The sequence below is a fragment of the Triturus cristatus genome, chromosome 6 (assembly GCF_964204655.1).
Source record: "Triturus cristatus chromosome 6, aTriCri1.1, whole genome shotgun sequence".
Taxonomy (NCBI): Eukaryota; Metazoa; Chordata; class Amphibia; order Caudata; family Salamandridae; genus Triturus; species Triturus cristatus.
Window position 1 is genome coordinate 38,899,686 of NC_140589.1, and position 13,493 is coordinate 38,913,178.

The following is a 13,493-nucleotide window of genomic DNA, read 5'->3' on the forward strand; positions in this document are numbered from 1 at the left end:
TCTTAAGTCTGTCTTAAGACTGTCTTAAGTCTGTCTTAAATTTGTCATAAGACAAACTTAAGACAAAATCCTAACTTCTGTGAATACCAAAAGTAGTAAGTTTAGGATTTTGTCTTAAATTAGTTCTGTGAATCGGCCCCATGATGTGCAAGGCAACCCCCATATGCCATTGCCTTCAACGCCACCACAGATTGAGACAACTGACCCACCCATTACCAGCCTGAGCAGCAACAGTAAAATCCCAGTCACCTGATGAGGGGTTACCCATGGCAAGTAAGCCAGAATGACCAACCAGTAGATGAATGCCAAGAGCCCAACCAGAGAGAAGGCCCCTGCGCCTGCCCACCTGCCTGCCTGCCTGCCTGGCCAGCAAGAAAAGCCGTAAACCTCCACTGAGGTGAAAGCAGGACTGAACGACCATAGGACCAAGTGGAAGATTAATATGAGTCAACCCACAAGTACAGAGGTTAGACAACTCCATTTGAGGTAATGCATAGAAGGAGCAGCAATCAAGAAGAATCAGGACCAACTAAAAGACCGATACCACTGCCGCAGAAACAAGCCACTCCAAAAAGAGAATTCAGAACCAAACAAAGTAGAACAAACTGAGTTTGAGTACTCTATAAGCCAGTGCTTAATTTGTACAAGAAAGAGTGCTGGTTCCTACCAAGACTGTGTAGTGTTGAATTCAATTTTAGGCCAGAGATGTTTTAAGGTATGGGAAAAGTGGGCCCAGGCCCAGGGCCACCATCTTTCAAGGGGCCTCCTCGTTAGGCTTTTGTGAAAGTCAAAGAATGTAAGGATTTTATAAATATCCAGTTTGCCTACTTACTCTTTTAGCAAGCCCAGGCTATCCAGGAATTCCTGCACTTACCTTAGAAATAGTGAATTCTAAAGAAAAATACTTATTAGATTCTGGTTAGATTCAGCAAGTGCATAGCATTTTAAAGTGCACAGATCCAGTCCAACTGCAACTTTCTTTGATGCAGTTTGTGCCACAAAAGATGCAGTAATGATTGGCATTATATGCTCCCTCTGAAACGGCATCGTTCTTCTGCAGCTACTGCCAGACGGGGGCGATCACAGCCTAGTGCCACAGCACTCAGATTACCAATCCCACAGAGCACAAGCAGCACAGTAATCAAAAGCACCTACCAGTACCATATGCCTAAATGGTGCTGACAGAAACCACACTACATTTAATGGGTAGAAAACTTGGTCAAACCACTAGTCTTTCTGCTTTTGTGGCTCAGTCAAGCCAGACACTGCTTGCGCCAAGGTAGGTATCAATCAAAAAGGGAGACACTGTTCCAAAAAAGTAGAGAACAAAAAGGAAACTGAAAAAGCGTGAGAAAAGAGGGTCCTAGGCTATATAAGACCCAAGTGTTGGAAGAGCTTATTTTCTCTTGTTGCCCTCACACACCCCGGAAGGTGTCATGCTTCATCATCGGGCGTTTTGCTCCTCGTCTTGCCGGCGCTGCAATGCCCTACAGGTCCCCCGAAGGGTCACTTTAGCGGATATCTTTTTAGAGAAAACGCCGTTTGGGGTATGCGGGTGTGTGGTTTGGGTCCTAAAAATAGTAGTGGTGCAGTTATGTGTGTGACGTGGTAAATTAAAATTGTGTAAGGGTTGCTCAAAAAGTAGGTAGGCCACCAGGGTAGGCCACTTGCCAATGTGTAGTTCACAGTAAGCCTCCACTCGCAGAGTTTGTGGAGTTTTTCGCACTCCGCGGAGTTCCTTGCTTATGCAACGGTAAGTTGGCAAGCGTGAGCGAGGAAAACCCAACGCTAGACCAATTCTTAGCAAGATTTCTCAACACAGGCGTTCGCGGATGGTCGCTCCTGTTTGCGTTGAGAAACTTTACGTTCGCGTTGAGGAAGCCGCCGCCCAAATAGAACTTCTACTTGAGCCGCAGAAAGAAGCAACACCTTCTTGCACTGTGCAAGAAGCTGATTGCGTTGATTTTACAGCACAGGACAAACACCCGGCACTAAAAATCAGTGCAAACGGCGTAAGGTAACCCACTCCGCCGCTTCGGAACTCCGATTAGCTTGGCAGAGTTTTTTTGTCACTTTGCGGAGTCCCGTGAACTCCTCAAACTCCGCCCAGGCTTAGTTCAGAGCAGCATCATATGCTCCCTTCTTAATGGGAAAGACAGAGGAAGAGAAAGACAGCAAAACCGTCACAAACAGAAAGCAGGAGCCCTCAAGTGCGAGACAAGCGGGCAGGGAGTGTCTGCCAGTGGATTAAAGACTACCATCCTTGGTATTCGAAGTGCTGACATTCACTTGCACCGGCTGCAGGTTTCTGAGCAGAGTCACTTTACATGCAGTCTGACTTGATTGCCTGTTTCTGGTACCCACCTGGAAACTGACAGCTAGAGTGTGACTGGCTGAACACTCCTCCGCTTCAGTGTCAGTGCATCACATCCACAAAGCTCCTAGTAAACCTAAGTGCATCAAATGTTCACAAATAGTACAGTTTATAATGGAAAAACCTTGTTGATTCACTCCTGGAATACTTTGTAGATTCAGTGAAAGTTGGTAATGAGGGTCAAGCATATGTTAAATTCTGAGGTTTTGTGAATCGGGAACAGTAGACGGATGTGGCTGACAGGGTCATATTTCTATCACGCACCCCTGTGGGTATAGGTGCTCAGCCTCTGAGGGTATAGGCTGTTGTACCTGGAACAGCAGAAATCTCCCTCCTACATAAGTTTGTTCCTTCAACCAATACAGGTTTGATCTCAAGGGAGTAGCTTAGTTAGACTCAGTGGTGGAACAGAGATTTCCCTACCGTCACTGCCATTTAATAGGCAAAATGGATGAGAAGAGTAATACCTTTAAAAGGCTTCTGTGCTCCACATAAGAGCCATCCAGTTGTTTGTTTATTCTTGACCAGTATTGTGTGACAGGGAAGAGCAGGGGTGGGTGTATACAAGCTCTGCACTGTTTCATAGAGACGTGTTTCTAAGCTATGAGGGCTGCTAATCCAAGTGAAAACCTGACTACGGACACTGCTAATCCAATTGGACCAAATGGACCCAACAAAACACAGCAGTATCCGTCTCACCTTCCTCTCTCTTCATGTCACCTGCTATATGTCGCACCTTGAAGGAAATGACCCAAATAGGGTCACTCTGGTTACTAAACCACCTCTCAGCCTTCTCCATATTATAAAAGAGTCGGACAGCCAGTAGATAATACAAACAAGCTTATTTATTAATAATCTCTGCAGAGAGAGTCCAAATACAGCATGGTGCATGAGATGCTTGCAAAGGACTGAATCAATAATCATGCACAGCATAGTATAATACATCAAACACGTCACAGACCTCTAAAGCACGCCCACATGGCAGAGCTACAAATCTTGGAGAAAGGATAAGGGAATGATTCACGGCATGAGGGGAAACCTAAGGGGGGTATACAACTGTTCAAAACGAAGGCGAAATTCAGTAGAATTTGCATCTTTAATCCTCGAAAATACCATTGTCGAGATCCATCAGTTCTTGAAATTCTTTCAGCATCATAATCGCATCCCTGGCTTCAGACTCACTTATTGAAACAGAGGGGGTGAGTTTAGCCATGCAATAAGTGCCACAGGATGGAAGACAATTTACTCATAAATAACTCCTACCATGACTGCTAGGGAAAAGGAGTACTGTCTACATCTATGGTGACATCAGACCTCATAATCACAGTGTAGAAACCATGAATCATGTTCTTCATGAATGTCAGAAGCTAATCTATAGAGTCTCTAGTTGGCAGAATAAACAATAGGGGCACACTCAAGAATCCTAACAAAATGGCTCCTACCTATCATGCAACAGGCTCCTCCCCTGTCTGCAAGAATGGTGTCTAGCACCTCCTAAATTCTGAGGAGCAACAAGCCTACTGACTTGAAGCTACACGATAATACTAATCAGGATATCTGGTATGACATTAATCACGACTTCATCTATTCTAGTCAGGTAATGATACATTTGGCTGTTTTGCACAGGTCCTCAAAGTGGCAAAGAACCTTTCACAGCGTCCACAAATTACTGCATCACCGTGTCAATACACAATATTTTCAGTATTGACAGTTCTCTTTTCTCTCGACAATGAGGTACCTTTTTTCTGCAATTTATGATCTTTATGATAATTGGACGGGGCTAAATAAACTGGGGGAAGAAGGAAAGAAACATAGCGCAACCTGACCAATCGTCTGAAAAACTAGACATAAACATATACATTCCAGACAAAATATATATTCAGGGTGTATGAACAAGGATGGGCTATTTATCATGCTTAAGGCAATTAATTTCAATGACTTCTTCCTACAGAAATACTCTCAACCCCTTTTGCACAGAATAGGGCTGCTGTATCTCTTACTGGGACAGATATGACTTGCTCATGGGAAACACTCTGCTTATGGAAAGACCTAAAGTACTCAGTGATGTTGAACCCTTGAAATCCAACATTTCAATGTTCTTATCCAGCCAGGAAGCATTCATACTTCCCTCATTACGTTCAGGCAAGCGCTTGGATGCAAGGTGCCTTTTTCTCCGCCCTTCTCTCAGGATCTAACTCTGATGCAACGCACTGTACTCCTGGACATCCTTATAACCCAATTCAATTGACTTATAATATCAACATAGAAATACATGTATACCACTGTACTCAGGCCTCTCACCTACCCTCATATAGCAGGAGTAGGAACAAAACCAGAGCATCTTTTGCTGGTCACAATGGGGAGCAATCCATGGGCCCTACAGCTCGTAGATACTATCTTCACTCCATCTGTGTTCGTCCTTATGCGGGATCAAGCGTGTCATAGATATGCTCAGGTGAAACAGTGGCGATCCTTATCAATGCTCTCAGGGGAAATGGGGATACTCCTTATCAGAATATGGACTTGATGCTGTTCTACTAAACAGAACACTACTCTAAAACAGTGCCAGCAGAACAGTAAGATCGGTCACACAACTTCACTTCTGGCGGACCATTTTGGATGCTAGGGGCGGAGCCACCAGAGGCTATTCCTCTTCCATGGCAATTCAGTCAAATGAGAACATATCTAACACCTACTTTATACAATTGCACTGGAATCACTTGCAACCTTTTTCGATTAATAGGCAACTATGCCAAAGTCCGTTCTGAGCCTCTTTGGTAGGTTTCTATTGTCCATCAAACTATGTCAGTCGTCTTCTTCCGCGTAGGGCCTCAAAGTCTAGGCCTTTCCCATGAAATAGTCCTTCTTAGTATCTGTTGGAGTGCCCTCCTGGCCAACACTCACAGCTCACTTGAAAGTCTCAATGTCTCAAGGCAGTGCACCATTGTCTCTCTTCTTCGGCAGGCACTACAGATATCGTGCTCTTACCATAAACTTAAATCCATGACTCTCTATTTCCCTCTGGTGCTCTTCGTTGGTCGTGGGCGCAGATCATTTCGTGCAGACCCAGGTACTGTTTGATCAGGAAAGAGCAATGGAGTTTCAGGTTCAGCAACACTCTCAGGCTCCAACACTCGTTATTCAGTGTCAGAAGACACTCGGGCTTCTCCTTTTTTCCTTTCAACATGGGCACCACAAATGCTGTGCCTTTTCTAATCTCAGATACTCCAGTGCACTGACCTTCCATTGGACCAAAGAAAAGGGGTGGGCAAAACTTAGACCAAGGGGCTCAAGGGACCGCGCGCTGTCAGAGGTTACCAGCAAATGTAGAACGCAAAATCCTAAACCAGCCCTGCCGTCATCAACAGAGATCCCTTCCTTTCACTTTTTTATGCTGAAACTCTGGTTCTGTGTCAGGTAGAGAACCAGCTCCCCCTTCTTCAGCTGTCCAACGCCATCTGATGAAGCAAACGCCATACCTTGAAGATGTCATCGACGGTGCGCTGGCGATCGCTGTCCATCCTTGCTGTTTTCTGGGTGCTGGGACTGTAGCTGTTGTTCTCACAGGTCATGATCTTTTTCTCATCGTTCTGCAGGTCAAAATATCAACGTCTTTCCTCTTTTAGTTCTTCTGGAAGAACCTGCAGAACCTGGCGGTATAGGTAAGGTAACATTTTGTTAATTTCCTACAAGTAGCACAAAAACAAATCGCCTGCTACTTGACACTGGAGCAGTGAGTAGGTGGCCCGCAATATTCAGGAGGGCCAAAAGCCATGGGACAACTCTGATCTAAAATGCGCTGTCGCCCTCATACACTACAGAGCCAAGGGCAATACTTCAATTGGGTCCTCTCCATTATCCTCACTAACTTCAATGTGAGAGGACTGTCCTCTACCATCTACGGGTAGATAGCTACATGGGAATTCTATCTGAATGTATGTCTTCACACACATATCGGCATTGTCTAATGGGGTAAACATCTTTTGAAATACCACATCTGTGTGTTCCTACATTCCTTTTCTGGAAAACACCAAAAAAGGGGGAAATGCATGATACAAATTGTCAGGGGCATGCAGATACCCCCTTTAGCAATTGTGCATCAGCTGCACTATGCAATGCACAAGCTGAACAATGTCTCCTCATGATCACTGAGAATATCTGTCACACTAGTCTAATAATTCTTAGGTCTCTGATGTCTGATCCAAAAACATTATCCTTTCCCTCATTACCTGTCCGGCGGGGGGAGGGGAGCTATACCTGCTTATAAGTCACAGTCCTGCTACTCAGGATAGCTAATAGAAACACTCTTGGTGTCTCTTATGACTACGTGTAAAAGTGCAATATCATGAGAAAGTTTAGCGGTCACCTTTAGCAAGAGCCACAGATTTATAGTTCATCCTTGAGGGTCCAATTAGGGAACATCAATCTAGTCTGCTCGTCCCTTTGTCGCTATGTCCATCCTTGCTGTTTTCTGGGTGCTGGGACTGTAGCTGTTGTTCTCACAGGTCATGATCTTTTTCTCATCGTTCTGCAGGTCAAAATATCAACGTCTTTCCTCTTTTAGTTCTTCTGGAAGAACCTGCAGAACCTGGCGGTATAGGTAAGGTAACAATTTTGTTAATTTCCTACAAGTAGCACAAAAACAAATCGCCTGCTACTTGACACTGGAGCAGTGAGTAGGTGGCCCGCAATATTCAGGAGGGCCAAAAGCCATGGGACAACTCTGATCTAAAATGCGCTGTCGCCCTCATACACTACAGAGCCAAGGGCAATACTTCAATTGGGTCCTCTCCATTATCCTCACTAACTTCAATGTGAGAGGACTGTCCTCTACCATCTACGGGTAGATAGCTACATGGGAATTCTATCTGAATGTATGTCTTCACACACATATCGGCATTGTCTAATGGGGTAAACATCTTTTGAAATACCACATCTGTGTGTTCCTACATTCCTTTTCTGGAAAACACCAAAAAAGGGGGAAATGCATGATACAAATTGTCAGGGGCATGCAGATACCCCCTTTAGCAATTGTGCATCAGCTGCACTATGCAATGCACAAGCTGAACAATGTCTCCTCATGATCACTGAGAATATCTGTCACACTAGTCTAATAATTCTTAGGTCTCTGATGTCTGATCCAAAAACATTATCCTTTCCCTCATTACCTGTCCGGCGGGGGGAGGGGCGCTATACCTGCTTATAAGTCACAGTCCTGCTACTCAGGATAGCTAATAGAAACACTCTTGGTGTCTCTTATGACTACGTGTAAAAGTGCAATATCATGAGAAAGTTTAGCGGTCACCTTTAGCAAGAGCCACAGATTTATAGTTCATCCTTGAGGGTCCAATTAGGGAACATCAATCTAGTCTGCTCGTCCCTTTGTCGCTATGCCAATTCCATCTCCATCAATTTTACAAAAGGGAGGGGCAGTAACATGACTGAATGCAGGTGACAGACTTTTAATCCTGTCTATCTTTTTCTTCAATACCATTATAGCCAAATAAACATGCACTGGTGAAGGGTTGTCTGTCATGTTCACAGCATGAAATATATCTGTAAAATTTAGTAACCAGAACAAGTCCAACCAACTGTTGCATAGCGATGGCCATCGTCATGACCATCCCCTCACAACACAGGGGAACTTGTAATAATATCATAAGTAAAAAGTGCAAAAACAAAAACTTGCATAAAAATAAAAACACACATGCCAAGCCATCAGGTATACTTACTGTATACCAAGCATAGACAAATTGCAATATCATATGTAAATGAGCGGTGACACACAACACTGTGTCATCCACGTAATGCACAGTGAACCTGCAACCCAAAAACTAATATTCTGGCCTGCTTAATTTGTCAGGCTTAAAATTAACATTCCATTTCCTTACTTTCCTCCCCCCCCCTTCGACAGTAGGCGACCTAAGTGGTGACCTGCTGTCGACACAACTTACTGTGTCTCTTCTGACACACAGGAACAGCAGGAACAATTCTTAGAAAGACAAAATGCACAAAAATGAAAAACACACAAACATTTCTTTTCAAAGAACTTATTAAAAAACACATCTGTTTCAACACACAGCTGACAGCACCCTCCTTTTGCAATTCGCACATATGGAACACTCATTCCACCACCTCGTGGTATGGACCATCGCTGTTGCGTATGCTGTTGACCCCTGCTTTTCCACTATTTCCCTGCACCTACTGTAACATTCTCAGTTCGTTCTAGTCTTATCTCACCCTAATTTCCTGCCTAAAGCCATTCAGGGCACTCATTTCACCAATATCCCTTCTTTATAAGGGGAGGACTTAGCTTAAAGCGCTTTATATAAAACTGCACAGACCATTCTGCACACCTATGACGTCTTTTTCAAACCAACTCACGTGTCCAACTGTAGTCTTGTCAGTTCCAGAATCATGCAGAATATCTCATGAAGGAGCTGTGGATAGATGTAAAAATACACAGAACACAAAAGAAAAACACTTCAACTTAACACACAAAATAATTAAAAACACAAATCACAAGTGACACTACTTACCTCCACTGTCCCTTTTAAGCCCGTCATACCTAGAACATGTAAGCAGGCAGCTACCTCAAATTTTCTTTTCAATTTTCTTACTTATTTTTTTCCACTAATGTAGCCCACTAAGTTCTAAGAAAGACCTTCTAATGACTTTTTCAAAAAACCACTGTAAAATATTTCTAAAAAAATAAGGCAACTACGTGGACATTATTTTTTCAAAAGCAGAAATACGAATGCATAATTTTCTTCACAGCACCTTTTTTATTTTGTCTTGAACAATAGACAGGGCTCCGTAAGTTTTGATTCTCGGCTGTCCTATCTTATCACTAAAGCTAAAAATAGCACCTCAGCGCGGAACTTTCTGGGCTGCTAGCCAGCCACTGTGAGTACTCCTGGCCCCCACCTCTTTCCAAGGCTCACTTCTGCTGCAAGCATGACATGTTTCAAGGAAGCTTATAAGCAGTGATTTCACCACCTCCTCTTTACTCACTCCTATTTCTAGCCCCACTTTGCAGACTTCAAGGTCAAAATCAATGTCTGCATCATGTTCTGCACTCTTTAGCCCCCACCTTCTCCTCACTCTGAAGCTGTCAAAGGCAAAAGGCCTTCATAATTCTTGCTGACCTTCAATAATTAACCCTATTTGAAAAATACATTCTAACATGAACTGTCTACTTTTAGGGGCCACAATTTATTTCTGCTCTCAAACTATTAAACTACACATTGTCAGACCAGGAGTCTGTTTTTCTTTTTACTGAATCCTAGTGCACATTTTTAAATACACATCTGCTCAGCATACTTTCATGAGCTTGAATAATTCACAGAACATAATACCATAACATACCAGCATAGAACAGATGTTTGTTACTACCCCACTCAATGGTACTCATTTTATCAACCTCAAACGGATAAAAGTCTCAGTAGGTCCCGCTGAAATTTTAACCTACAACCATGATGTTAAACACAAGCTTCTGCACCAGGCACATTGGTTCACTGAGCACCAGAACCAGCTGGGAACAACCTGCAAATTCAAATGCACACATTTTTTCCTTAGACTGAACTTTTGATCAGTCCATATTTCCTTTTCATTAGTACTTTTTGTACATTAAGGGTGTTTTTCTAGCTGCACCCCTTTCACTTACCTTTTGCAACGCATTGATGGCAATAAGAGACCAAATTAAACTCACTCCAAGCATGTTCAAACAACGGCCAAATTCATTAACTTGGCTGGTAAAACCATTACAATTTTGTTTCCAACATGTCCTCAAAAGGAACCAAACTATTTCAAGCGCTTGTCCAAAAGCGGTCCACAGACCATGTCACACAAAGAAACCTCACGCCACATAACTCACTGAGGCAAAACAACTTTACCCTTTACATTTATTCACTGCTCATTCAGACAAGTATTTCACACACCACCATTACTGACGTCAGTTCTTAATTTCTCAGGCATGCACACACAATCACAGCACAAAGCAATCTGAAAACGGAACCACCACATTCACTCCAGAGACTATAATTCATACACAAGACCTATTTTAAACTGGCATATATACATGTCATGCACTCCCAAACCGTCACTCAAATGCAGGACACTCTGTGGATTGCCACTCAAATTCACAATAACCCAGAATCCCACATAGTGCCTATATTTAAAAAAAAACACAATAACTCAGCATTGACTCTCACATATTTTACACCCAAAAATGCTTAAATATAACAGAGTCAATACCATTTTTAACACAGATATCAAATTTCAGGGTACCCATTGGAGACACAGAGGCCTCTTTCACCAATTGATCATCACATAGAATATGCCAAACACTTAAGTTTACTCAAACAAGGTATCTTAATATAAGATACAAAGCAGTTTCCACTGCGCAAGCACAAAACAAATCCACTTCTCTAGTCCAAACACAAAATACAATCAAAAATCAGCACGAACAAACCTCTTAGATATGCAATACAACATGGCACAAACAGCCTTTCACTAAGCACCACCTAAGAACCTCTGTTACGTGTATGGATAGCCCAGCTCGACCCTATTGCATCTCGACACGATCTAAAGCCTATCTCACATCTTGTAGCTCGTAGAGCCATCAATGGCTCTCAAACCACTACGAGATTCAGCCCCAGAAATCTGCTATACCATTCAGATCAAACTTTCTATTAGAGCACAGCCCAGCAGCTTGTCTCACACTAGAGTACAACTCTGGGTCTGCCTCGCAAGGCGTGGTCCGGCGCTGCCCGTGAGGTACACCTCTAAGCTTCATCTCAATCTGTGGTTCAAAACCCCTAAGATAGCTCGATGGGCAACCTCAGCCTCACAGCCCGGCACCACTATCGGAGCACAGACTCATCGGTCCTGTCTCCTTCAAGTCGTAGTGTGGCTCCGTCCACGAAACACACCCGAAGGCCCTGCCCCTCCCGGTGCTACCCAAGAACCCTCATGAGACGGGTCTCAAGAGCCCGAATCACCTGGAGCAGTTCAAGTTCACACCGAAAGGCGGACGTCAACAGTCTGCCTCGCACGGTTCAGTCCAACACTACCTCAAGACTGGCGCCAGTACATTTCCAGGTACTAAAACGTACACAAGTCACTCACCTGTCAATGCAGGTTTCACACGTGATTCTCTACCGCCGACTCTCCAGACCAACATGGTCAGCTCCAAGGTCTCGTTGTCTCCGGACTCTGGCATATCACCTCTAGACAGGGCACTCTTGATCAGGCGGGCGGAGCAATCTTCACAGAGACAGGGCTCTATCCGTGGGGCACCCCCGATCCACCCACCTGACCAGCCTGCACCCTACCTCACTACCCATTTGCGGGTGTGATGGGTGATGTTGCGGAGTCCCTGCTTCAGACGCCAACTGAAGGAAATGACCCAAATAGGGTCACTCTGGTTACTAAACCACCTCTCAGCCTTCTCCATATTATAAAAGAGTCGGACAGCCAGTAGAGAATACAAACAAGCTTATTTATTAATAATCTCTGCAGAGAGAGTCCAAATACAGCATGTTGCATGAGATGCTTCAAAGGACTGCATCAATAATCATGCACAGCATAGTGTAATACATCAAACACGTCACAGACCTCTAAAGCACGCCCACATGGCAGAGCTACAAATCTTGGACAAAGGATAAGAGAATGATTCAGGGCTGCGTCTACCATCTGCTGAAGGAGTACATTCTTGGCCATGATTCAAGGCCATCCTGCCTAGTCTCTACTCTGTCTGGCGCACAAGCAAAACTCTGAACAACAAGATTGTTGCTCAATCACTTGGGCCTACTAGATTTCACAGTCTGAAGCACATTTGCTAATATATAACCAAAATATAAAGTGGCGGCCGGCATACAAAATGGATGCCATCCGTAAAACATCATCTTTATTATTATAGCTCAGTGGGTTGTAAATATAAATACTTACCACTGCTATATTTAGCTATATAAGGCTAATCTAAATAGCGTAACATAAGGGGCAAAGCACTAAGATTATTTTGAAACCAACAACCTGACCCTTGAACACTTAGCTTCCTTCCCCCACACAACACAAGCCTGACATCTCTGCCACACGCCCCACTGCAGGCTCTGTTCTGAATCTCTCACTCAACTTGCTTCATCACTACTGCATGGCCGACTCATCACACTGGGAGCCAAGCACTGCTCAGCCCTACTGCATGCCCTACTCTGTCCACTAACTGCGCTTGCTGCCACCCTGCTTCCTGCCCCCAGTAACCTCGCTGCCAGCCCCACTGACCTTGCTACATGACCCCACTGCCTTCCCCACTGCCTGCCCCACTGATCTCGCTGGCTGCCACCCCGCTGCCTGACTCGCTAACCCCACTGCCTGACCCCACTGCCTGCCCCACTGACCCCACTGCCTTCCCTACCAACTGCCCCTACAGACTAAATAAACCCTGCTGCACTACTCACTGACTCCTGCTGGCTGCCCCCACTGGCCCCACTGCCTGTCCCTCCAACCTCACTGCCTGCCCCCACTGACCCCACTACCTGCCTTATTGACCTCACTGCCTGACCCGCTGCATGTCCCCACTGACACTGCTGCCTGTCCCACTGACCCCGCTGCCTGCCTCACTGACCCCACTGCTTGCCTCACTGACAGCACAGTCTGCCCCACTGCCTGCCTCGGTGACACCACATTATAAGGAAGTTAGAACAGAAGTGGGTGGTCAGTGAACTTAAGTCATGGCTCCCAGCTTGGGGCCTGTTTGACCTTGAGGCAGGAAGATGGGGTGTGATAGTGACTAGAACATGTGTTTTAAAATTTAGCATAACTGAGGGAACACTTGCCTTTGCTTCAAAAAACGAAAACTGCATTTGAAAAGTGACACACAAATATTTTGTGCTACAAAGTGAAAACATGAGCTCTGAAATGCACAGACTTTAGTCAGACTCTTTTCATTTAGCAATTTATGTAACCCTGTGTAAGTAATTCAGAGCTTGATTTAAATGTCTTTCAGTTAGATTTTGTTCTCACTATGAAAATGTAATTTTAATTTGTGAAAGTGTTAAAAGTGTGCATTAGTAGACTATGACGACTTGCATTAGAATTAGCACGATATTTTATAATGTAG

The 13,493-nt window shown here is 44.3% G+C and overlaps 1 protein-coding gene across 2 annotated transcripts in view; it reads left to right on the forward strand.

Annotated features, from left to right (window-relative positions):
- The window catches only part of LOC146813713 (uncharacterized), a 257,929-nt gene that overhangs the window by 42,340 nt on the left and 202,096 nt on the right, over positions 1-13,493 (forward strand). The window contains exon 2 of one of the 2 annotated variants that reach the window (XM_085610215.1): positions 6,909-6,974. The exons of the other annotated variant lie outside the window; for it this stretch is intronic. The gene's annotated coding sequence lies outside the window, so the exon portion shown is untranslated. The remainder of the gene's footprint in view (positions 1-6,908; positions 6,975-13,493) is intronic. 2 annotated transcript variants of the gene reach the window in all.